The following is a 24,123-nucleotide window of genomic DNA, read 5'->3' as shown; positions in this document are numbered from 1 at the left end:
CAATGCTTGGCAGCTCCTGGAGGTCAGATCGCTCCTTTAGGTGCCTGATTTTGAAATACGGCAGCCGGGCTTGGGCTCGTGGCAACTTCAAGGCACCGTTAGAAAAAAAGGTCAAGAAAAAAGGAAGCAGTGGCTGAGTGAAGGAAACCAGGGCAGCATGCGGTGGCACGCACAGCCAATGCCAGTAGAAACAGGGCTTGAAAGGGGAATTTGGGGAGGAGCTTTTGTGAAGAGAGGGCAATGCTTATGCTTGCTTTTTCTTTATAATTTTCCTCCCTATTCATTTGAGATGTGGAGGACCAGAGGATTTGCAAAACTCAGTGGGAATGTGCCTTGGCCATACAAATGCTTTTTTCTTGACTGTGTTACATACTGCATATAGAAATTAACAGTGGGTGTAAGGATATAAAACGCTGTTTCCTTTGACCTACCCTGTTATATGTTAATCTGTTAGCATGCAAGAAGTAACTGTTTATAACCCACTTTCCTGACTCTCCTGTGGGCTGGGGTTGGGACTAGCCCCTGAAGTTGCTGCTAATGCTTCTGCAGCATGGGCTCAAAATGAAAATGAAGCAGTTGCTTGGAAACCCTCCTCCTCTTTGTGCTACTTATTTTACTTCTCAAAATGCAATTAATAGCCTGGAAAAAGACAAGTGGCAAAAATATTACAGGCGGAGCTGCTTATGTCTTACTTGTTAATGTCTTGTAATAGTGCCTTTTACAAGCTCCTGTTTTGATTGGCTTACACTTTGCCAGACTTCAGCCATTTTGAACAAAATTTGGAGGGAATTTTCCTTGCTGGATGTCTCCCTCGAGCTAAACCCTTCAGAAAAATCTCAGCCTAAATGATTCCTGAAAACAGAGCTAGAGAACAATACCCTGGCAAAACAATGCAGTGAACTTTGAAAAGGTGAAATACCTCAAGGACACAACATTTGGTGAGGGAAGCAATGTCTGGCTTTTTACCTAGGGATCTGTGTTTTACCATTTCTAATCTATGCCCATTTGGCTAAACTGCTAGGATTTCCATAGCTGCCCAAGAGGGACAGCTTTGGTATATTTAAAGGCTAAACCCAAAAGCTATTTCAGACTGGCTACTCCAGGCCTAACTGAGGTCAGCAGCCCAGGGGTTCTGCCTCCTTGAAGGGATATGCGGGATGTGCACAACCTGTGTGCCGAGCAGTCCTAGTCCTGACGCTTCTCAAACTGAGTATTTCACTTTGCAACTTCAATAATAATCTGATAGGACAGTTTTCTTGTGCAAAGTATGTATTTTAAATTGGGCAATTCAAGCATCAACTGCACATATCTCAGTTCTTCTGCAGTACTTTTCCATACGGAAAATAGTTCCTTCCCCCCCCCCCCCCCCCCAATTTTATTACTATCCATCTGTTGGCAATTCCAGTAGGCATGGGATCCCGTGTCTTTGATAAGAGGGATATTAGTGCAAAAGTCTATGTGTAAAATCCAAAGTGCATGGATCCATAAAATGCCTCAGGGTTACCCCTATTATCTGTAGGAAACAGTCCTACAGAGAATACCCAGAGACTGGATAATACTGGGAAAGTAGCTTTCCTGACACCGGATCAATGATTTATTTTATTTTGGAAGTCTCTTCTGGGGAGTGGGGTGGGGGCAAGATAATTCTGAAGAGGACTTAGCAGCATGAGATCTCTTGTGCAACTAAGCAAATAGTTGGGCAGTCTGGTTACACAGAGTTTCAAAGTACACTAATCATGCAAATATTTTTTTGAATAAAACAGTAAAAAATGCTGTTTGTTTCATTGGCATGCCTAATAAGATACATACTAAATATTTTTTTTGTGGAAAAAATATTAGGAAGCCCTGGATTGTAGGAAAGAGACAGCAATTATTTGCTTCTGTATTTTTAGATGTTAATGCAAACCATTTTTTTTTTCTCATGTGCTAAGGGCAGTGCTGTGTAACTGGGTGTTTGGAGGTGCAGAAGAACCATTCTGTGTTCAGCAGACTCTAGTGTCTTTCTGGGACTTGCATCTCCTAAATGAGGGCAAGATGATGGGTATGTGCAGGCTAATGGGGCCACAGAGCATCATTTGGATTAAACTGAAAGGGTTATGAAGTAGGGAGGAGATCAGACAACCTTTTTCTTGACCGTGAGCACTAGTTTAAAACAGATGCATCACCTTATATTCCATTATGTTCCACTCTGGATTACCTTTTTCCTGAGTTAGTTGGTGCTTCTTTTTCCACCTGAAAATTTTGGTTGGAATTTGAGGACTTTGGCCATTTCTGAATGTTTCAAATACCTGGAAATTCTGGAGACACAGTACCTTGCATAAAGTGTGTGTCCAGACACCCATCCCCCTGGTCCTGCTCTATTCTGGAGCATCTGGACACCTCAGATTTCTCATAAGGTCTCATTTCTGCACCTCTCCCTTTGCCTCAAACATCCATGTCCCAGAAAGCTGGCAGAAACTACACGTCAGCAGGGCTAAAATATGGCTGAAAGCTGCGTGCATCTCTCAGGAGCTGTGCGCTAGCATTCCCGCACTCAGCAGGGGTGTGATGAGTTTTTCATTAATATTAGCTCTCTGGAAGGAGCAGATGGTGCCAAGATCTTGCACCTCAGAGCCAGAATTGCAGTTGGGAGCCAGCTGCATCATTTTCATTACCTCTAGAGTTTCACAGGCCCCTTCTAGCCTTCATTTACCTTTGTAAGTGGGGTGAGAGTGCCAGCTCAGTGAACTGGTGTGTTAAACATGAATAACACATTGAATGATTACTCCGAGCATCCGTGCTGACTGATGAGAGAGTACCATGTTTCCATTCTCCCTCTTGCTGATGGCATATGTTACTTTCACCAATTAAAAAATCTGTAGACTGTAGAAAGCTGCCTCTCCAGTCGCATGGAGAAGGCTGTGAGTCAGCAGTAGGATTGTCTGAAGGAACTGGAAAGCCAGCAGTGGTTCTGCATAACTTGTAACTGGATGGTGAGGGTCTTGAGAAGAGCTAGTGGAAAGGCGACCTGGGAAGAATGGATTAGGTCAATTTTTGGACTTGGGTTGGTGAATGTTGAGTCATCATGGGCATATTTTATAATACAGAAATGAAAGAGTAGAAGCATTTTTTTTAATGCTGTAAAATACAGTAAAAATACAGAAAATATGTTATGGAAAAGTGTAAGATACAAGACTTACAGGTAGAACAGAGATGGAGAGGAGAACCCTGAGGATCTCAGTGCAAATTACTCAATGGCATCTGAAATAGAAATAGTAACTTTCTTATGCATTGGTGTGCCAGTTTTCCATAGGCGGGTTCTATTAACTACATTCTGCTTATGCTCTCTAGGAATGTGTTCAGACACATGACTGAGGATATGGTGTGTGTAGCTTGTACCAGCAGCAAGTGGAATTTTGAACAGTTGGTTTAAGTAATGCGATGCGTCATTCGCTTCCCAATGTGCTCTAATCTGCTTTAAAACATAGATGGGTTGTCCCAGTAACACAGTTACAGACTTCAAATGTCCTGTTTGTGGAAAAATAATTTAGCCTGAAGAGAAAGGATGTTTCTAAGTGTTTACAGCCATTTGTCGAAGAGTTCTGATGCTGGAATATAATCCCTCTTTTCCAGGGACTGATCTGCATACAGTCAATGGGAACATTGCTCTCAGCTTGGCAGGGGCTATAACCAGTACTGATGGAGATTACCGCTCTTGCTACACTGTAAATTTGGACAAGCTAGCTAAATAGTGCAGTATTTTAAGTGACATTCTTCTGAAAAGCTTTTAAATCTGGCCTTTTGTCTCTTAATGGCTTTTCCCTGTTTGTTTTTTCTTGTTGCAGTTGGTTTGATACAGATGCAGTGAAACCATCCAGAAACACATAAGTTATATCAGAAGACAACTTTTAGAACACTTTAAAAAAAACAAAAAACCTATAAGACTTCAGCTAGGTATAAAGAGATCTCCTGGTAATGTGTTTGTTTTTATTTTAATAATTTGTTGGCTGCTGCTGTTCCTGGATTTAACAGTGTGATTTGTTCTTCTTCCTAAAAACTTGTGATGAAACACAACAGGGGAAATAATGTCCCACTGAAGTAAAGGGCAAAACTCCCACTGTCTTCAGTGGGACCAGAAATACACCCAAAGTATACATGGAGAAATATTTTGAACAAGGTGCTATAAGCTATTCTTTGTGGTAGAAAAGATTTTATTAAGCTCATAGCTATAGCTATTCACATAATGCCTTTGAGTGGTCTTTTCTACATAGCTGTTTTTCCTGACTACTTAAAGGCACATATAACTAATTATAAAAGGAGAATTGGTGGCTGCATGTGTTGGTGTGTTTCCTTCAGGCAATAAGTGTAAACAGGGCTTCCACATACCAGACTTGTGCTAGCAAGGTGGAGGAAATGAATCTTTTGTAAGAGTGAATAAAACAACTTGCAAAGTCTCATCCAAGCCTCTTTTTCCTGGGCCAAAGGAAGGATTAGAGTCAGTTGCACCAAGTTTCTGCTCCAGCCTCATACTCTGGGATCAACTGACACTGTGGCTTCATTAGCCGTGTTTGTTAATGAGAACATGTCTCTTGACTGGCTCGTGTCCTCCTCTCCCCAGGCGGAGTTGCTTGTCTTGCAGTAAGGCAGCTAGAGTGATATCTGCGTTAACAAGTCTTGTACAGCCACATGGCTTCTTGTCCACCTCTGCCTGCGTGCCAAAACTTGGTTAAAAGAAGAACAATTGATCTCATTAGAAAATTAAAAATAAATAAATCAGTATGGGAACATACTAAATACAGTTTGTGGGCTGAGGGGGAAAAGAGAGGACCCGGGGCAGGGATTAATAATTACTTTGGCTCCAGCTGGACCAGTACCCAAATACTCTCATAGCAAAGAGCTTCTCGTTTAAGAGACACCTTGGGCTGCTAGGGACTCCTCTACCCCTGTGTCTCAGTCTGTTTTCTGCTTGCTGTTTTCCATTGAGGTCTTGGGAGGAGGAAGTGGGGGACAAGAATTCATCAGAAGGAGTGAAGCTAACTGTGAGACTGTCAGGGCTGTGGGCTGGTAACTCATAGAGATATTGCTTGTTACAGGAGTAAAGAGAAAAAGAAATGAAGCCATGAAGTTGAACAATTTAGCCACAAAAGTATATGGTAGTCTCCTTCTCAAGATAGCCTCTGATAGAAGGACAAAATGATGAATACAAAGCATGCCTGTGCAGATCCCTTTCTGAACGGCATTATGTATGCGCTTCACGTGGAGGTTATTTACATGCTTTTAAGCAGCGATCGTTGTCCATTGCACTTCAGTTCCAACAGATGAAACTCCCACAAAAACAGCTTCTGCTAGACCCTGCCAAATAAGCCAGATAGTTTTGTGGCTGGCTGGTGTGCTGGCAAAAGCCATGCTCACTAGTATGCTGTGCACAAGCAAAGGAGGGCCCCAAATGGGTCAAGCTTCAGCTTCCTGTTAACATTTCTTCAAAGGGTGTGCCTTCTTCTCGTATTAGAATGTCAATAACATGGAAGTGTATTGATAACACATTTTTTCCACACTTGAACAGAGTGAAATGAAACTCCACCGTGTGTAAGTCAAGTGCTGTATCTAAATCAATTGAATTACCACTGGGAGAAGAGCCACAGACTCTCCAGGTACGCAGGGTGAATCTCACACCAGTGAAGCTGGAGAATCTGACTTTGAATTGACATAGGATAGAGCCCATACTCTGTGGAGGGATTCTTAAAGAAACGTGTTTAATTCTTGTTCATATGTAAGGCCCACATGTGTGGGCTTCCATGGTATGAGAAATCATGGTTTGTGGATTTGGTCTTTTTTTCTTTTAATTGGATGTGAAGATTGACTTGAAGAGCTTCTTTTGGCGGGGGGGGGGGGGGGGGGTGGTGAATCAATGAACAAAAACTCACATAAAAGTGTCTCCATTTAGAGAGGAATATTAACAAATGATTCTTTGACCCAGTATCATACCCCATATAGTGAATTCTGTAGTTGTTACAGCTTTCCTGTGTACAAAGTGTAGGATAGAGTAACAGTTTTTTCAATTAGTATAATATTAAAAATATACAGCACGGTGATACAGAGCTGAAAAATTGTGGCTTTGTGATAGTCATGGGAGTAAAACAGTGAAATGTTGGAAAAAATACATTTTCATCTAGTAAGACTTGACATATGCATCTACTTCAGGTTTTGTTAATAATGTTCTTAATTTGCAGTGTGTCATAGGAGGGCAGCATTAGTTATTGTAATGCTGTATTTATGATGTTATCAGTAGCAGAGCTGCAGTATGGTTTTCACCACAGAGCAGAACTCAGATTACTGGGGTTTTAACATGAAAGTTCAATAACAATAATTTAATATGTACCTTGTACAGTTAGAATGATAGCTTTTCTTTCTATCTGCAGGAAATAAATGTGTTGTATCATTAAACCTTGCGACCCTGTTTCCCATTCAGAGAATAAATATATGTATAGGTCCATATTGTTCCACGATTTCCATCTTTGCAGTTACATTGGCTTTTGTGGTGTGACGCTGATTTACATTAGCAGAGCATCCAGCCCACCTGTCAAAGATGGTGTCTTTATATGGCCATAAAAGTCATGGAAAAAAATATTAGATATCAAAGGTATTGAGTTTATTTGAACATACTTTGGTGAAAAAGAAACTGGGGGTTTGGGTGTAGGGGGCAATCCTTTTCATTCTGGCTTCTAACTTCTTGTTCAGTGTGAGCTGTCAAAGACCAAACACTGACTTCTAGAACTTCTAAAGTGAATGTATTGCTCATGATACGTGCTGAATTAATGGTCTCAGGGACTGAAGCCTTTTATTTGGGTGGATTTCAGGATTCCCACACAAAGCCTGATTATTTCCATTTTTGGAAAGGGACTCTCTAGTTGTCCCTTGTACAGTTCCAGGCATATTGTCGGTGCTCAATAAATAGTCATAAATAACAGTGAAGTCAGAACAACTTGATCTGTGCAGCTGTCCTGCAGGGGGCTTTGAAGATGAGCCCCTCTTTGTTCTGGGTCCCAGTGCTGCTGCACCTCTCCAGGCTGTTGCTCCTATACATACTGCGTAGGGACTGTAGGAGTGGCTTCTGGCCTCTGCCTGCTGCTATAGGGGCTTTACAGGGTGTCCGGCCTGTTCTTTCTTTTCTCCGACAGTCTTCTAGGCTTCGTTCACCTTCCTCACCTGAGATGTGCTCTGCTGTGCAAAAATTACTTTGCTTCAAACATCCCCTGACTGTGTTTATAGCTTTGCTGTGATACTCCAAGATTTACTCAGGATCTCCACAAACTGGGGCCTCCTGCCCCAGCGGTGGTGTGTTGTGCAGACTGTGTACCCTCTCGGTGCTATCAGGTGCCTTTCAAACTGAAACTGCTACACGAGTCAGGAAAGTTTCCCATTTAGCTTCTGCTTAGACTTGAGTACCAGTTCTTGGTTTGCTCTGTTGGTAGGCCAGGTAAGATCATAATATGCTGCTCCTGTAAGGTGTCAGCCTAAATGTTCGCTCCTAGTGCCACCACAGGAGCTAAGGCCAGTAGCAGCTTGCAGGCAACACACATCTCGCAGGATTAGCAGGCGAAGTCTTTCTCCTTTCCCATCCAGTAAATCCACTGGATCTATTGGGTGAGTGGAATGACAGACCTAAAGTGTGCCATAGGAGGGGTATATGTTGGTGTTTGGACTTAGTCGTGTGGCTCTGTTAAGAATGATCTTGAGCAGGTCATTTGTGCTTGGAAACAAGAACTGGACAAAAATGGCCAATGTAGGATAAGAGTGACTTATGCTAAAATCAGGATGTGGGACAATTGTGAAAAAGCAGAGCCAGGTTTTTGCCCTTTGAAGACGGGAATGTCTGAGTAATAAACTCGCCTTTATACCAGACTAAAAAGAAATCATTCTTTTTTTGTTGTTGTCACGTTGGCATGAAGTATCACTGTGAATACATCTAGCTGTTTCCAGTTGCCTTTAACTGAGCTAGATATTGAATATTTGAGTTCTTTATAAACACAACATGAAATTATCGTCATTTTCTGGAAGGCTCACAATGCAGTATAAACAACTCAGCTGAAATAAAGTATTTATTAATATCTCTGAAACACTGTAAAGATTATTTCTTGGTCTGTAGCTTGAAAATGCCACAGTCCCTGCCTCTGCCTCCACAGGAACAATCTATTGCTGGCTCCCAGGCACTTCCTATGGGAAGGCAGAGAAAGAGCCAGTCTGTACAGCATTTGGTATCCAGCATCTGCTGGTTGCGGGGACAGTGATTTCTGGTAGCTCTTGGTATCTGGCCATTTGTCAATGGTCAGAAAATTAGACATTAAACTTTCAAGTCCATTAGCAGGACTTGGGCTCATGTGTTGAACTGATTGTTGCTGCTGTATTGTCAGAGCTGACTTCCTTCAGACAAATTAAGGAGTTGTTTTTTTTCCCTTTCTGACTCATTCTGATTACTGTTCCACCTGCAGAGGAATGCCGTCTCTTCTTAATGAATTTCGAGATTTTTGCCTCCCCATTTTCTTCCCTCTGTTCCCCCAACCAACAGGTGGTTGCCCTGCCAACTCAGCATACTTCTGATTAACAGGAAAATATTTTATCTGTCTTTAATGTTAAACCAGTCTGTTTCTTTGCCCTTCTGGGAATGAAAAAATCCAATGGCATTACAAAAGGAACCATGAAGACTCCTAATGTCATCCTGTTCAGCATTCCCCTTCTTAGTAAAACAAGCCTTAATATTCAGGGCATTGAATAAGCTGTAGTGAGTGCCAATTTCTTGCTTGTATACTTGTTGCGTTGCCAAAGTCTCTTTGGCTCTCCAACAGGGATGCACAATAGTAGAAATGAGTAAAGTAAAATACCAGATCCAGCTCTGATCAAACTCTGGAGAAGTTTTTATTTAGATTTGAACTTTCTCACACCCATTTCTATGCAATAGTTGCTGGTGGTTGGTGGCTTGCCACAGTATAAATATCATATATTGGAATGTGTTTGGCTTTAGAGGATTACCTGGGAAAAAAAAGCCTTTCCAATTCTAATGCTTTAAAAGGTCTGCTTCAACTCTGACTTCCCTCACCCCTCCTTTCTTGCTTTTTAACATCTGCATGTGAATATAATAAAGTGCAGATTGAAGCCGGTCATTTACAGAGAAGGAAGAGCACTGGTGTTGTAATTGAGATGTTACTGCCTGCCTCTATGGCACATATTAGCTGAATAAAACATGCAGTCAATAAAATGAAACAAAACAATAAAACTAAGCCCTTTGGTGCTCTGTTATAGGGTGTTATGCAACATAGAAACCTGCAGTCGTAAAACTGAGAATGAGGGAAACCTTACACTTTCAAGAACAAAGGCATCCAAGCATTAAGTTGGAAACAGCACTAAACCTCTATTCTCTTTGCACCTGGAAGCAGTTAGTTTTAAAAGCCATACAGGTTTATACTGTTCTCTTCCAATTTAAATAGGGCCTTCATGTGTTCTTGTTAGATGCTTATACAGAAACACGGTTTTAATTAAGGCATGCATTGATCCAAGTCCAAAAGATACATTTATTTCGGAAGATAAATTCATTAGCCATAGGCATAAAAAGCTAGTGTTCTTACCGAGACGGTTCCAGCCTTGGGAACTATGTTCTATATCCTTTCTAAATGTATAGTATGCCATAGAGCTCTATTTTGCATGGCATCAATCAAATATACTGTATCCTTAAGCCGTTTGGCATAGTTGATTTTGAGAAATAAAGACAAGCTGAAGGAGGAAAATTAAGATGTATAGGCATCGGGAGGACAGATGTTTTCAGCTGTCAGATTTCACTAGTGTTTATCAGTAATTTATGCATGATACTTCGTTATGGAAAATAAATATAAATGAATAATTTATTGAAATATACAAGCTTCAGTAAATTGCCCAGACACAGTAGCAAGTTTCATGAATGTCTTTGTAGGTACTCATAGCCTAAAGATATATTTTTTTCAATACTACTTGGAGTCTAAATGAATAGACCTCTTGGGGACATGCTATATTTCTCATCAGATGGGCATAACTCATTCCCTGTACTTAGAAGTTGAGAAGTGTAACTTTTTTCCCCCCCGTTTTTAGCTTGTTAAAATCTATTCCTCCCAAATACCCTCCAATGCATATTTCTGAAACTTCTTGTGGCACATGGAAAGCATAAAATGTGAAAAATGTTGCACAAATAAAAATGACTATTTATGACCGCCTCTTTCCAGTTGTAAATGATTAAAATATTTATAGAGTTATATAAATTATATACAGGGAGAAGTTTCAAAACTATAATGTGAAAGCTTAGGAAGAGTTAGGAATTCGGAAAAATGACATTTTCTGCCTTACTTTTTTACCTTTCTCCCTCTTCGACTTCAAGATAAAGTCTGGTGTAAAGTGCTGGTTTTTGAAAATGTACCATGTGTACATTTATAGATGTTAAGAACTGTACATCACTTTCTGATAGATACTTTACTAAATTCTAGCATTCTTCCATGAACTCAGACTTGAAATGATTTTAGGTAAATATATCCTTGACTATCTTCATTTGCAAGAATGGCCGTGTCAGACTTCTGACCACTTTCGTGCTTGATGTTTATGGACCTCATTTAAAGTCCAGGCACATGACAGATGTGCCTTGACATCAATGAACTTTGAACATGGCACTGCAGGTTCAAACGCTTGCGGGCCTGGGTCATTAGTGTGCCATCTGCTTTCCATGGAGCTACAGGATAGACCTTATTGGACCATTTAAGGGGAGTTAGACTCCATGATCCGAAATAAAATCACTGACATATCTCTTTTTTGATTTTACTATACTAAGCTAAAGAAAAGAATGCTCTGATAATACTAGTAGAAATAACGTGAGTAATCAGACTTCATTGTCTGCGGCTTTCTTACTTCCTTAATATGGAGTTAAACAGTTCAACGTAGCTTGTAGCTTCCTGCTCTGTATAAAACTGTTGGATAATCCATATCCTAAATCACTAGATTTGGCTGGTACAGCACTGAGGTTTTAGTGATGGAGCACTGCAGTGGTTAATGAACCTTAACTTTTTTTAAACTGATATCTGTGGAGGTAACTCACAAGGCTGGATAAATGCTGAAGTTCAAAACATTGTCATGGGTGGTGAAAATATTGACAGCCATTGACCTGTTCAAAGTGAATAAACTTACTGTGAATTGGCGTGTTCCAATGTTAGAATTGCTACAGAAACATCCTAACATCCTGTATACTCACCCCTTCTGTTTTCTACTCCACTTCAGCAAAAGCTCAGCATGAAATAAATGGTTTGCCAAAGCTACTAGGTAGTCCAGCAGAGACTTCAATGTGTGTATGTCTTTGAATATAGATTACTTGAAAAACCATAAAAAGCTGGATTAAGGCAATCAGATTACTGTATTTACCGTTAGAATAGAGTTTTATTAGAAAATCCATTTTCTTTGGCTCCCTAAAATATGATCCGGTATTGTTTTGAAAAGCAGAGTGTGTGTTTTCCTCATGTAATGAAAGCTTGTATTTGTTTCACTGAACTTAATTTCTTCATAGGTAATTACCAGTTTCTAATTTGTGATAGGCAAGAAGTCTAAGGAGGATGCAGTGGTTGTGGTAGTGAATTAGCAGATACCAAATAATATATTTTTTTTCCACCTCATCATTTGCTTGCTTCCAGTTTTATTCATCCTAAGAATTGTTACTAAGTTTTCAAGTGAGAAAACTAACCAAAAATTGCAAAAAATTGCAGTTGGCTTTTTTTTTTTTTGCTATTTAGAAAGGCCTCCAGAAACAATAGAGGCATTCTCCCAGCCCAGAGTTAACAGAAAATTCATGCTCGCAACATCTGTAGGCGAAGATGTGGTGGAGAACGAAGAAGAGTTGAAAGTGACAGTGATTCTTCTCAAAAGCTTTTAGATCTAGTAACATCAACTTAGTGTGCAGCCTTCAACCAGATGACATTTATTTTTCTTATCTCTTTTCTTGCTACCCCTCTGATGATTTTTCATAGGCATTTTGAAGGACATTGAAGGAAAACTAAGACTCTGCTTAGGAGATACTTTCCATGATGTCACATTGTTTAAATCTTAAGTCCTTTTTGTTCTGCAATGGTACAGCATCTACTATGAGCAGACCTTGGTCTATGACCAGAGGTCCCACTTGTTACTCTAATTTCTAGAGGAAAAAAAAAAATGTATTGAGACTTTACATCCTCCAGGACAGGTTTAGATAAGAAAAAGTATCTCAGGGCTATGTCAACTTTGATTTGAAGAAATAAAAGTTGTTTTTTCTACTTCAGGCAAAATGCTTAGCAAAACTACAACAAATTGGTGAAGTAAGTTTGTGGCCTCTTAAATGAGTGTAATACAACTTGGTGCCCTGGCTTTCTGCCTCCAATGCTGCTCTCAAATCACTAGAGAGGCGGACTCTGTTCGCGGTTGGCCTGCATGAGTTCTTCAAATGTTCAGAAACTTGCTCCTTCCCTAGGCAAAAATCCTTTGAACTTTTTCATGTTCGAGTCATTTTGTGCTCTTGTCTCTCTTTCTGGAAATTAGTCTCTCAATTGGTATAGATATAAATAAGCATACTAAGCACAGTGTGTGTAACTATACTGTGTCCGTTCACGTTAAACATTGAACAGGCAGCTAGCCAGTGAAGTATGTGAATAAAGGTTATAGAAGATTAATCAGTATGCAAAACGCTATGTAAAATGGGAGAATTAGAATGGCTTTCCAAGATTTCATTTTAAGAATTCAACAGCACAATTTACAGAATATTACAGAAGGGTTTTATAGACTAAATAATGGTTGTTTGTGAACTTCAGTGCCAACATAGGGATTTACTGTGGTGAACTACAGCATTTCTTCCTTGCAGAAAAACACAGCCTTGCTCTACATCCTCCAGTAAAATAAGCATTTTAAAAGGACTGAAGTTACAGTATAATTTATTGCTATCATTTTAAGCATTGAATTCTCAGACCATTTCCCTCTATTTTTCTCACTGGTGAGGAATGTTCAAGTACTGTAGTATCAGCATGTCTCCTATTACAAAGTTAAACTCCAGAAACATTTAAGAAGGTGAAAGTTCTAAAATTAGCCTGTTTTCCCCAGCCCACATATCACACACCTGGGGGAGAACACGACCGTGTGTAGTGTACTCTACACTTACTTTCCTCATTACAAATCAAAACACTCTAACCTAGCATACAAAACCAAGCATTGCCTATTTTCATTAAATAAGGAGACCTATTAATTCCAGATGTAAACTGTTCCACTCCTTCTACAGGCCATGAAGCATGTTTTCCTGTACCCATGTCTGGCCTTTAGCATGTGAGCTCTTTCTCCCACATCCCCTGGCATGCCCATTGCATGCTGCGCCACTGCAGGTTTGTTGCTTCAGTTGCACAACTGATGCATGCTAAAGGCATATGTACGTGTAAGGGGTTCAGCAAATTCAAACTTTTAAACCTGCTCCCATGCTTCTGAGATTTGATCAATGTGTGCTCATTTTCTGTATTTTTTCTGACCAGCGGTTGCTCAGCTTGGGGCTACAAACCCCTAACCGTTGATGACAACTTTTAAGGGTTATGTGACAGATGTAACAACCCTAAGAAAAACAAGAGTTTTGGTATTGTTCTGCTCTTGGGGATCTTTTGTTTTGGCTAGAAAATAATTAGATGCTCACAAACAGAAGAGGAGGGGACCACTGACTCAGATAACAGGGTTTCAGAGTAAGGGCCAGCTTAATCCTGATTCCAGCATTCCAAAAATCCACCATTTTTGGATGTTTGTGTATCTAAATTATTTGTTAGCAAACCACCTGTTTTACTGATGGCTTTGCAGTGTTGTTTTGCTGGTCTGCTGGTGTGAGGTCTTCTTTGTGTACTATGATAATTTCCCAGAAATCAGAAAGCAGTTGGAGCAGTTTGGGGTACAGGTAGCAAGTCTGTAGGTGTAACTAACAGAAAAGACCACAACAATTCACGTGCTGATGGTTTCTGTCACAAACAGTTTAAAAGTTTGTTGGTTTTGTTCTTGTTTTTGTTCTTCTTGTTTGTTTTTAGTATTCACGTGATGAAAGGACCTGACCCTTCAGTCAGTTAAATATGCGTGGATCTGAATAATCCTATTGACTGCCAGTTGACAGTAAATTTATCTGTGGTAAAGTGCCTATAGAAGCTGGTGTTAGCTGTAGATTTTCCAACACGAGGAAAAGAGAATCCAGTCCTGTTGTGAACTGGGCAGAGGATGTGCCTTGGCAGCCCTCAGAAAAGCTTGTTAGGTCCATTGCATCTTGACTAAGCAGCGGCAGCAGTGTGATATATTGCTGTCACTACTGAAATTTTATACTTGTGTTGATGTGCACAACAGTAAAAATTGATTTTGGTCCTAACGTTAAAAAAAGGGGAACAAAATTGTGAATATATGGATAAACTCATCAACAGCTGGTCTGGGGCATAAATTTTACAGGGGAAGTTTTCAGGGGCAGCGATTGCTGCTTTGATGTGTGTTGGCTTCGTGACTAACACCGAGGGGTAGCAATCTGTGCCTGTGGCTGTAAATGCTGTGATAAGACAGATGACTGCTAAATTGCCCTTGCTGCTGCTAGCTTTGTGATATATCTGAGTATATAAGTGTTTATAAAAATTATTTACACCATACCTTCGCTTTCTTTGTATTTCAGGGTAGCACTTAACCGAGATAGAGAAGTAGGCCTGTGAACAACCAAGGGGAATAAAATTGGCACTGGATTGCTGGCAGACTTTGAAATGAAAATGCCATGTATAATGTTTTCAATGTTTTTCTTTAACTAAGAATAAAAAATGAATGTTTAAGGCACAAGTCAGGTTGAAAATGATAATTATGGAAAAAATAGAAAAAGAAAATAGGAAATTAGAGACATGAGTCACATGATTCTTAGGTGTAGACAGCACATGAAATTCACTGCTTGGACTGATGCCTTTGCAGCTGAGAAATCCTTTAATTATTTTTTTTAATAGTGATTCATTTGGCGCACTGAAGTAAAAGAAATAGAGGAAAATATATTTTTTTCAAGTCTACTGTATCTGTAGTTTGGAGTTAGTAATCTACAGATATTTCCAGTGAAATTTTTTGTTGTGTTGCATTGGGTCTTGTAAAAAGTGAGGATTTTATGGCATTTTCCAGCTCTCTGTTCTCAAGTGGACCTTGAATGCAAAGACTACAGGAAAAAAGCCTATTTGGAAAAGTTAGTTGTGACTGCTGAAACACTAACTGTTAGTAAATTAAAATAAGCATTCTTCGTATAATTTATGGTTTGTTTGTTTTAGAGGCTGGAAAGTCTGGAGTGGTGCTTGCAGAAGTGTTTTTTTTTTTTTTAAGCTTAGCTTGCATGGCTTGCAATGAGAGAAGGCATCATGTTAATCATATGCAAATGGAAATGCAGATTTCTTATGAGAGGTATCAGGAGTAACATTTTCCACTGTGTTACTATGCTACTGTAAATTGGGACACAGTTCATTAGGAGCCCGTCTTGCTGCAGGCTGGCTGTCACTGCACGTTCCCACCCAGTGGTGCTCATGAGCAGTGGGATCAAAAATAACCAGTTGGGAGACAATAAAATGAGAAGGAGATAGATGATGATAAAGATGTCTTGGGAGTGAATTCCATCTGCACGGTGCTCTTAAAGAGCCGTTGACTGCATACAGTGCATTAGCCTGTTAAAATGCATAAGAGGAGACTTAAAGCAGGAAGCTGGCTTGCTGATGGCTACATGAACCCCATAAGGGTTGTGAGGGTCCATGCGCTGTGCCCCTGCACAGCTGGTGCTGGATGCCATTGCTCAGAAATCTTCATGCTACTTTTGAGCAACAGGCGAGTCTCTATTTTGAATATGAATGAGTGAAGTCAACTGCCCCTTAATTTATACACATTGCCAGAGACTGTCCCAGGGTTTGGAATTAAATACTCCAGCACAAATCTCTTTAAACCTCTCCTAAATAAGAAATTATGCTAAAGCTCTTTAGTAAGGAGGTTCTCCCCCCTGTTGAAATAAAAATCAATTATGTTTGCTCTGCTGTGAACAATGTCGCTCCGTAGCCTTGCTTTCTAATTGGGTAATGCCTTAATGACCTGCTGGGAGGCTGTGATGCATTGCTTTGGACCCTCTCTGCAGGCTTTTAGACTACCAGTCAGATGTCAATGAAGCTTGACTCAATAGGGGTCCTTTTTCTAAAATTCCATTATTCATCAGGGTTTATGCACTAAAATGATCACAAAATAAAACCTTCACATCAAGCAGAGTTAAATAGAATTATGGATGCTTTACTTCATTGTTAGACTCTGAGATTGTCACTGGATTAAAATTAGGTTCTTTTTTATTTGTTAAATTTGATGAAAACATTTTCTCAGTTTCGAGTTTTTTGTTAAGAAGTATTGAAAGAAGCAACTTTCAAGTTGGTTTTTATTTTTTTTAAAGGTGGTTTATATGTATTTTAAATGAGTTTTATCTATTACCTTTTATTTTAAACCATGACATGAAACAAATGCTTAAAAAATCTTAGTCAGTCAGTTAATGATAAGTGTGAGACCATTTATTTCACTTAATAACTTTGTTGAATCATTCTGGTTTTCTATCAGAATTGACATGAATAAGACAAAAGTCCCATATTTGCTCATGTTTTTTTCCTAATGGCTAATATAAACCAGTAAAATGAAACTTTAAAAAATCTTGTAGGCTGTTTTACTAAGCTGGTTCCTGAGGAGGGTTGCTGCCAGTACTGGAGGGAGTTCTCTTCAGAGCAGCAAGGACCATCATTTCCTTCTCATGGAGAAGATGCTTTCCATGATGAGAGCCTGAGGATATGTAAAGATAAGAAAGGTAAATTTAAGCTGGAAAAGCATAATTAGTACACATACATATATATACACAGATATATGTATTATTCAATTTGGGAAGTAAAAAGGAAATGAAAAAGGAAGGTTTTTATAACAACATCAAGAAAAGTTTTGAAGCCGTTTAAACACAATTCTCTTATGCAGTAAAAAATTAGGAGTTACCATGGCAACTGCATGTAATAATTTATTCATACCACCTCTGGAACACATATTACCTTCTTAAAGTGACTGACTGTGTTGTGTTAAATGTATGTATTTCAAAATTAGCAAGGAAGTCATCTCATTACGATCAAATAACACTTTTTCCTCCAGGTTATAAGTGAAATGGACAACAGTTTATTTGGCTTTACTTCTTCAGGTCCACATGTTAAGAAAAATTCTCTAATTTTTATGATTTTTCCTTCTGGTTTTCAAATAAGGCCAGAAAAGTAGATCTCTGAGGATCTACATCGTACACACTGAACATTGTATTTCAGCCACCCAGTTCTTTCCGTTGTTTCCTGATTAGTATCATCATGTTTACTTTTAACAAATTGCAATAGGAGATAAAATAATCCATATACTTATTAAAATCGTCTAGCATGTAGGTACAGTCTATGATTTACAGTCTATCTTTAGGAATATATAGGATCCTCTCATCTTCCTCATTATCTAGCACAGAGGAAAATGAATGATGTTTCATTTCACACATGAAGGAGATTGACACAGTTGTTTTCCTAAAGCCTTGGAAAGCTGCATTAAAACTAGGATCCCAGCCATTTAGGCAATATATCTTAGTCCAGTATTTAGACATTTTTTTTTTACATTTATGAAGGTTCCATCAACATCTGTATCTCTTCAGTTGCAAACTAGGTCACGAAAGGTAGTTCTAAGTAGAGTTTTCAGCATCTGCTTGCAACTTCTAGAAAGCCCATTTTCTCCTCTGTTGTTCAGTATTTAAGCAGCCTGTCCAAATGTGCTGTGTGTTAAATTGTCTCCAGGAAAGAACACCCACCACAGTTATGACTGACTACACCGGTTTCTCAAAACAGCAGTACCCAGCCCCCAGATCCGTTTTGCCCCTGCGCACAATTAGAATGATAAGCTTTGAAATTTCAGAAGTTTGCAGCGTTATTTTTTTATATGAAAAGCCTTTAATCCTCGATTAATATGTTACACCTTGTTAAGAACAAAGCATATTTAGAATAATTGGAGACTTCATAGTTTTAGTATCGATCAATTACTTAGGGTGAGAGCATGAGCTGGAGATCTGGTATGTTACAGGCTCAGCAAATGCTGGCCTTGGGAATTCAGAGAGGCTTGTTGTGGATACAGCCCTTGTGTTTGATCTGTAAAAGTTAAAGCTGTTCTGTTGTATAACACCATACCCTCACCCCTATCGTGCAAGAACTGTTCTCTGCACATCTAATTCTAATCATTAAAGTAAATAAACTTGAACTTGGAATACTGTCAAGAGCACTTGCTCATGTTTTCATACACACTTAGGAAAGGACCCAAGTTTCTGGTAGCCAGTATTAAAACCTTAGCTGAAATACTCATTCCAGCTGTCCCAAACTAGAGTTTCTTCCAGGATGCACTTAGAGAATTATGAGACTCTAGGAGGTGACATGACACTCCTCAGGAAACCATAAAGTCTTCTGGCCCTCAAATACAGGACTGCAAAAGTCATTAGAATTACTTTATTCATAATCCTTCTGGAGGTATACTTCATACTTCTCTCTTCCATCCCTCCACCCCCCTTCTGCCCCCCGAAAATGAAAACAAAACCAACCAACCAACCAACAAACAGAGACAAATGCCTGTAGATCTATTTGGTTGTTGGGCTTAAACACTTTAATTTTCATGTTTTGTAAGGCGTGGTGGGAGACAAGCCTCGTTTGTATTTGAAAGAGTACAAAGTAGCTACAGAAATTAATATACCAATGATGTTTGCTGGCATCGAGCTACACTTTCAAGGTTATAGAACATCAGTGGGCCAATGGGCTTACCATTACCAGCAGTGCAGACCTCTCTGCTTGCTAGGGAATGAAAGGGTACATTTAACTTAGATACACGTAGAAGTTTATGGAAGGCCATTAACTTGTTGTTGGGTGAATTGATAGTATAAGTTTGAAAAAGCTGGACAACAGACTGAATCAGATCTTGAGGGAGATCTTCAGATCTTCAGTACTTCTCTGTGTTGTCGTCTTAAGTGCCCCCAAAATATCACAATACTGCTTGAGGATTTCTTTCACAAAATGGTGAGGGTCTGGGGAACACCTGCCCCACTTGAGACAAGTATGAGACTTGTCCAAGCTTCTTCAGACTGAATTTCTTAAAATAGCACCTAAGTGTTATCTAGGATTTGTGCTGTTCAGTTTGCAAGGAGTTGCATCACCCTGAAGGATTGAATGCTTGACTTCTCCTGTCTGGTAGCATCCAGTTATAATTTAAGCAGCTTTTTATCTAACTATGGGACAGCCCTTGTAAGTTTTCAAAGAAAAAACAAAAAGCTTTAATGAGAAGACCTGTTAAATTCTAACTTAATTTTAAATATTCTGTTTTTCTTTCTCATAATATGTTAAGAAAAATGAGAAAGTAGTTGTTGCTTTATAATCAGTCATATTTGTAAAAGAAATGTTAACAGTGGGGTTGATACTGAAGCAGATACCTTTTCTCAGTAGGAGTCCAACGTTAGCTCAAATTAGCTTATTTTTTCACTGACGCATCCACACATGCACTCATGCATATACATTCACTGTGCAAAAGGAACTCTGAGAAAGAAAAGTGCATATTTCTAGAAGAGGTGCCCAGCTGAAATTTTTGGCTGCTACACTTATCAAAGACAAGAGCTACAGAAATAAAGCAACTGCTGTGGATTGTCAGCTTTTACATGGCTTCCATGCCTTTGCTGCACGGTCCCACTTACTGGAAAAACCAGAGAGAAAAATATCTTCAGGTGTCGACTTCTCTCCTGACCCATATCTTCCCTGTTTGATTGCAGATTTATTTTAGGACCTCAGCTGATAATTTTGCAGACTTCTGCAAACTTCTTGAATGTCTTAAAAACATGGTATTTTCTGGTAGACTTAACTGTAATAGTAACATTTTGGTGTAGAGCTGAATGACAAAATCTTTTCACCTTTCCTTTTCTTTCACTTACTGAAATGTTGACATTATTATAATGTCATGTCAATACATGGCTCCAAAAGATTGTGGTAAGTTTTCAGTTAGTGGATTTGTAATGAATACTTTACATATGACATCACAGATTTTTCTAGGCCAAGACTCTACTACGTGAAGTCATATTAAAAATACTAAGCTGGGTTCATAGTCACTATGTTAACTTTTAAAAGAACTTTTATAGAAAAATAATACTTTACCATCAGAGTGCTGGCATTTTCTGTTTCTCAGATGCAAAGTGTGATTCTTCAGCCATTCTGGTAATAAAACCCTTGTTGAAATTAGTTTACTGAAAGGTATTTTTCCATGAAAATATTACCTAATGCCACTTAGAAGTGTGACTGAGATGTCTGTCTTTGTGCTAGCACAGGAGGTTATTAGTCCCTGCCCTGATCACAAAACCATTGTGAATAAATATAAGTTCAATAATTTCATGAGCCTACTGCTGTATCCTTCCTGTTTTCTTTCAATTCATCTTGCAAATTGCTCTCTTTTATTGCTTTTAATTTCAGGGACTCTTTGTGATTTATTAGTATTTGTGATGTTCACCATGAGATGTCTTATGCTATTGCCACATTAGCAAATAAATCAGTGCAATAAGAGCAGATTAGTTGACTAAAGAAGTTGGTGCTGAGGTTTCTGTACCCACTGCAATACTTCTGAAGAACTACATGTACTTTAGAGGTTTTTCTTCAGAATAAATTCAGTCTGGTCTCCTGAGCTAAGTTTCAACATTATGAACATGGTATAAAGCCACCTGAAGGGGCAGCTATTGGTTCAAACCCCACGTCCCTGTACATTGGTTCACACCTGAGGACAAAATTCCAGTTCAGTCCTCTCTGAAAGGAATCAACATTGCTTCGTGAATCAAACCAGCACACGGTGACTGGGTTCAGGTAGAGCCTTGCTTCAGAGCTGCTCCACTGCTGCAAACCAAAATGCACGTGTAGGCACAGGTCACCTTCTGATTTCTTATGAGGAAAGTTCTCTGAATTTCTGAAAGCTAGATCTCTGTAAGGTATCTCAAGTTGGACAGTTAGAATATTAGTCACTTTTGAAAGTGTAGATCACAGTAAAATAAATAAGAGAAGGTTTAACCGTGTCGGTGCATAGGAGTAGTTGTGCTGCCATTACATAGGAGTAGTTGTGCTGCATAGGAGTAGTTGTGCTGCTGATACAGAACAGTAAAGCGGCTTCACTGAAAAATCAAGTTCCCAGAGACTGAAATACTAAAAAAATTGGATAAATTTGGGGGAATTATTTCAACCATAATTTGGAAGCTTAAGTAGGATAGCATTTTTAACATATTAATATTTTATTTTATAGATGGAAGCTTTTCAGACTTTCAAAACATTTCACATTGGGTTGGAAGACAGTTAACTTTTTTTTTTAATTCTGCCAGAAAGCCAGAGACATTTCTGTTTCAGTTCATTTTTTTTCCTGAATTTTTTTGTTAAAACCACAAAATGGGAAAATCAATTTATTCACCTGCTGCTTCTTATGTTTAATTAGCTTCAGATGCAGAATCTTAAATTCTATTCTTCTCCAGGGACAGGCTGTGTCAAAATTTTCTGTAAAGCAGTTTCTGTAAATCAGAGCATTATGCAAATAAAAGGAATGGAGCTTAGAGCATTGCCACTTCTCTGCTTTCATCATCAGCCAGAGACTTCTGTATTTTAGAAAGATTCTTGTGCTCCGCTTCTGGTTCTAGCCTGAACCAGGAATTTCAGACACCTGATGAAACAGGAAGAGAAGTGAAGTGCTAATCGAGCCTGGGTGGATTCAGCAGTGCCAATGCAGGACACCACCACACTGGACTATCTGCTTGGTGCTGTCCCTTTTTGCCCTTTGTAGGCACTTCTCGCCCCCACGGTGATGCAGAAGAGATGGATGCTCGCGCCACTCCACTTCAGTCTGGCATCCAGGTGCAACCCACCTTCTTTGGCAGTTGAAACTAAAAGGTCTCAGCTGGCCATGCAGCACTGGAGGTGGACACACGGCAGATCAGGGTTCCCCTGTTGGCTGCTGTTTCTGGAGTCTGCCCGTCCAGCAGAGCTCTGACCCAGGCAGGCTTAATTCAAATTTGAGTGCATCATTTTGCATCTGTGTTATCTCTTCAACATACATATTTTGGGGAGGCTGCTCTGTAATATACCATACAATATATTAGAATGTTTAACAGTAAGCCACCCCTATCCCAGTAATTTGAAATCCCTGAACTGGAAATTAAAATAAAGCTACAAGCAAGTTCTCCCTGGCCCTTTAATATCTTACCATTGTTAGAGGATATTGAAGTGCTTTGCCGGGGAGATACCTCCTTTCTGATGTAGTACACAGGAACCTGGGTTTGAAAAGGTTGACTGATTTACCCAATAACAGTTTGGTGGCAAAATTTAGTTCCCAATCCCAGGCCCAACCAATAGCTCTCTTTAGGGATAAGCTGATTTAAGTAGAGTCATAAAGCTGCACTGTTTGGGTGAGCTAATAATTCTGAATCATCCCGGGATAACTGGTTTGCAGTAAACAGACAAAAAGTGAAGGGAAAACTCTTGTCACAATTTTGCATGTGAATACAGACATGCACCAAGCTGATGAAAGGGATAAAATGGTCCTACAGCACATCTTTACTGTGTGATCCTATTTCACACAATTGGCGCTCCTGGTTTTTGTGGAAGCCGATCCTAGAATTCATCTGTCTATGAGGAGGCAAAAATGCTCTGCCCTAGGGATAACAATTGAGGAAAAAAAAAGTGTTTCTTAAAATCCTCAGTAAAAGCCTTTCTGCTTTGTCTAGAGCTCATTAGAAAGTTTAAAGAAAACCAAATGTCATGTTTAAATGCTTTTTCCCCCTCAGTTTTATAGATAGTTAAATGGCGCACAGGTTGTGGCTGTCTCAGCTATCAAAAGCTAAGAAAGGAGGTTAAAAGACCCCAGGGATCCTTCACATTAATTACTACCACTGTCAGTTGGTGTGAAACCACGTTTGGGCCTTTAAGAAAGGAAGAAAGTGTAATTTGTGCTTTCAGTTTAGTCTGAAACAAATCCTACACATACCGATGGTATATACTCACGTGTAAAAATGACTAATTTCTTTCTACTGCATTCTTGTAGTTAATCTGGAAAAAATTTATGGGAAACCCCCTCATCCTGCCCCAATAATTCCAAATGAATTTTAGCAATGCGAATTGGCAGAGTCTGTAAAACTGACTTGAATTAATTGGAAGCCTAATCCACGGAAATTCACTAAAAAATGCATTATTCACTCCAGTGTAACAGCAGGGAGGAGAAATGAAAGAAGCAGAGAGGAAAAGCAGAAGCAGCACCTAAGGCAAAGGGCTGTCATTTGAATTTCATAACCGAGGGTGAGACAAAGACACCTCTTTGTCCAAGTAAACTACCTTCTGAAAGGGAAAATCTGAAGAAAATACAGGCCTACACAGCCTGGACTCTGCATCTCCCATCTTTTACAGCAATGCACAAGAACAAACAAAGTGCAATGAAGTTTCCACAGCACTGCAGCACGGCACTTGGGATGCATTTGCCCCACAGTCTCCCACTTGATTTTGTCTTTTGTTGACAGCCTGCTGAGAGAGACATATAAAACAGAATTGAGGTGCACCACAGCCACAGGAAGGCTGTTTTGAAATCCCTTCCCACACCTGCATTCTGCCCCATGTGATGGCAAACAAAATAGAGACATTATATGCAAGCTACTAATTTTCTGTATGCATGCAGAGAAGTGGCAAAGGTTGAAAAGATGGAAATTATCGGAGTACGTAGCTGACAATTGACAATTATCTTGACAACTGGTGATTCTCTTGCATTACCTAACAAATACACCTCAGGAGGCTAGAGAAAGACAATAGGAGCTGGAAGGAGAGCAGACGAATACCTGTTTTTCATTTTTAAGAATTAGTTGAAAAGCCATAGACTATAGCATAATCCTATTCCTTCTTATGAAGGTAGGTGTTATAATTAGGAAAGATGACTTCAAATTCAGTCCTCTCCTGAGTAGGAAACATCCAGAAACATGTTTGAGGTTGTTCCATCACACAGCCAAGGTCCTAAGCAGGGCACTGGCTGCAAACTGAT

The 24,123-nt window shown here is 39.4% G+C and overlaps 1 long non-coding RNA gene across 1 annotated transcript in view; it reads left to right on the top strand.

The window, feature by feature from the left end:
- The window catches only part of LOC310904752, a 46,546-nt gene extending 23,330 nt beyond the window's left edge, over positions 1-23,216 (top strand). The window contains exons 5-6 of the long non-coding RNA XR_014588596.1: positions 16,709-16,852; positions 21,886-23,216. This is a non-coding gene — a long non-coding RNA (uncharacterized lncRNA). The remainder of the gene's footprint in view (positions 1-16,708; positions 16,853-21,885) is intronic.
- Positions 23,217-24,123: the final 907 nt, after the last annotated feature.

The sequence above is a fragment of the Anser anser genome (genome assembly GCF_964211835.1).
Source record: "Anser anser genome assembly, chromosome: 10".
Classification (NCBI taxonomy): Eukaryota; Metazoa; Chordata; class Aves; order Anseriformes; family Anatidae; genus Anser; species Anser anser.
The sequence above is the reverse complement of the archived record's forward strand: the minus strand, read 5'-3'. Positions and strand labels throughout refer to the sequence as shown.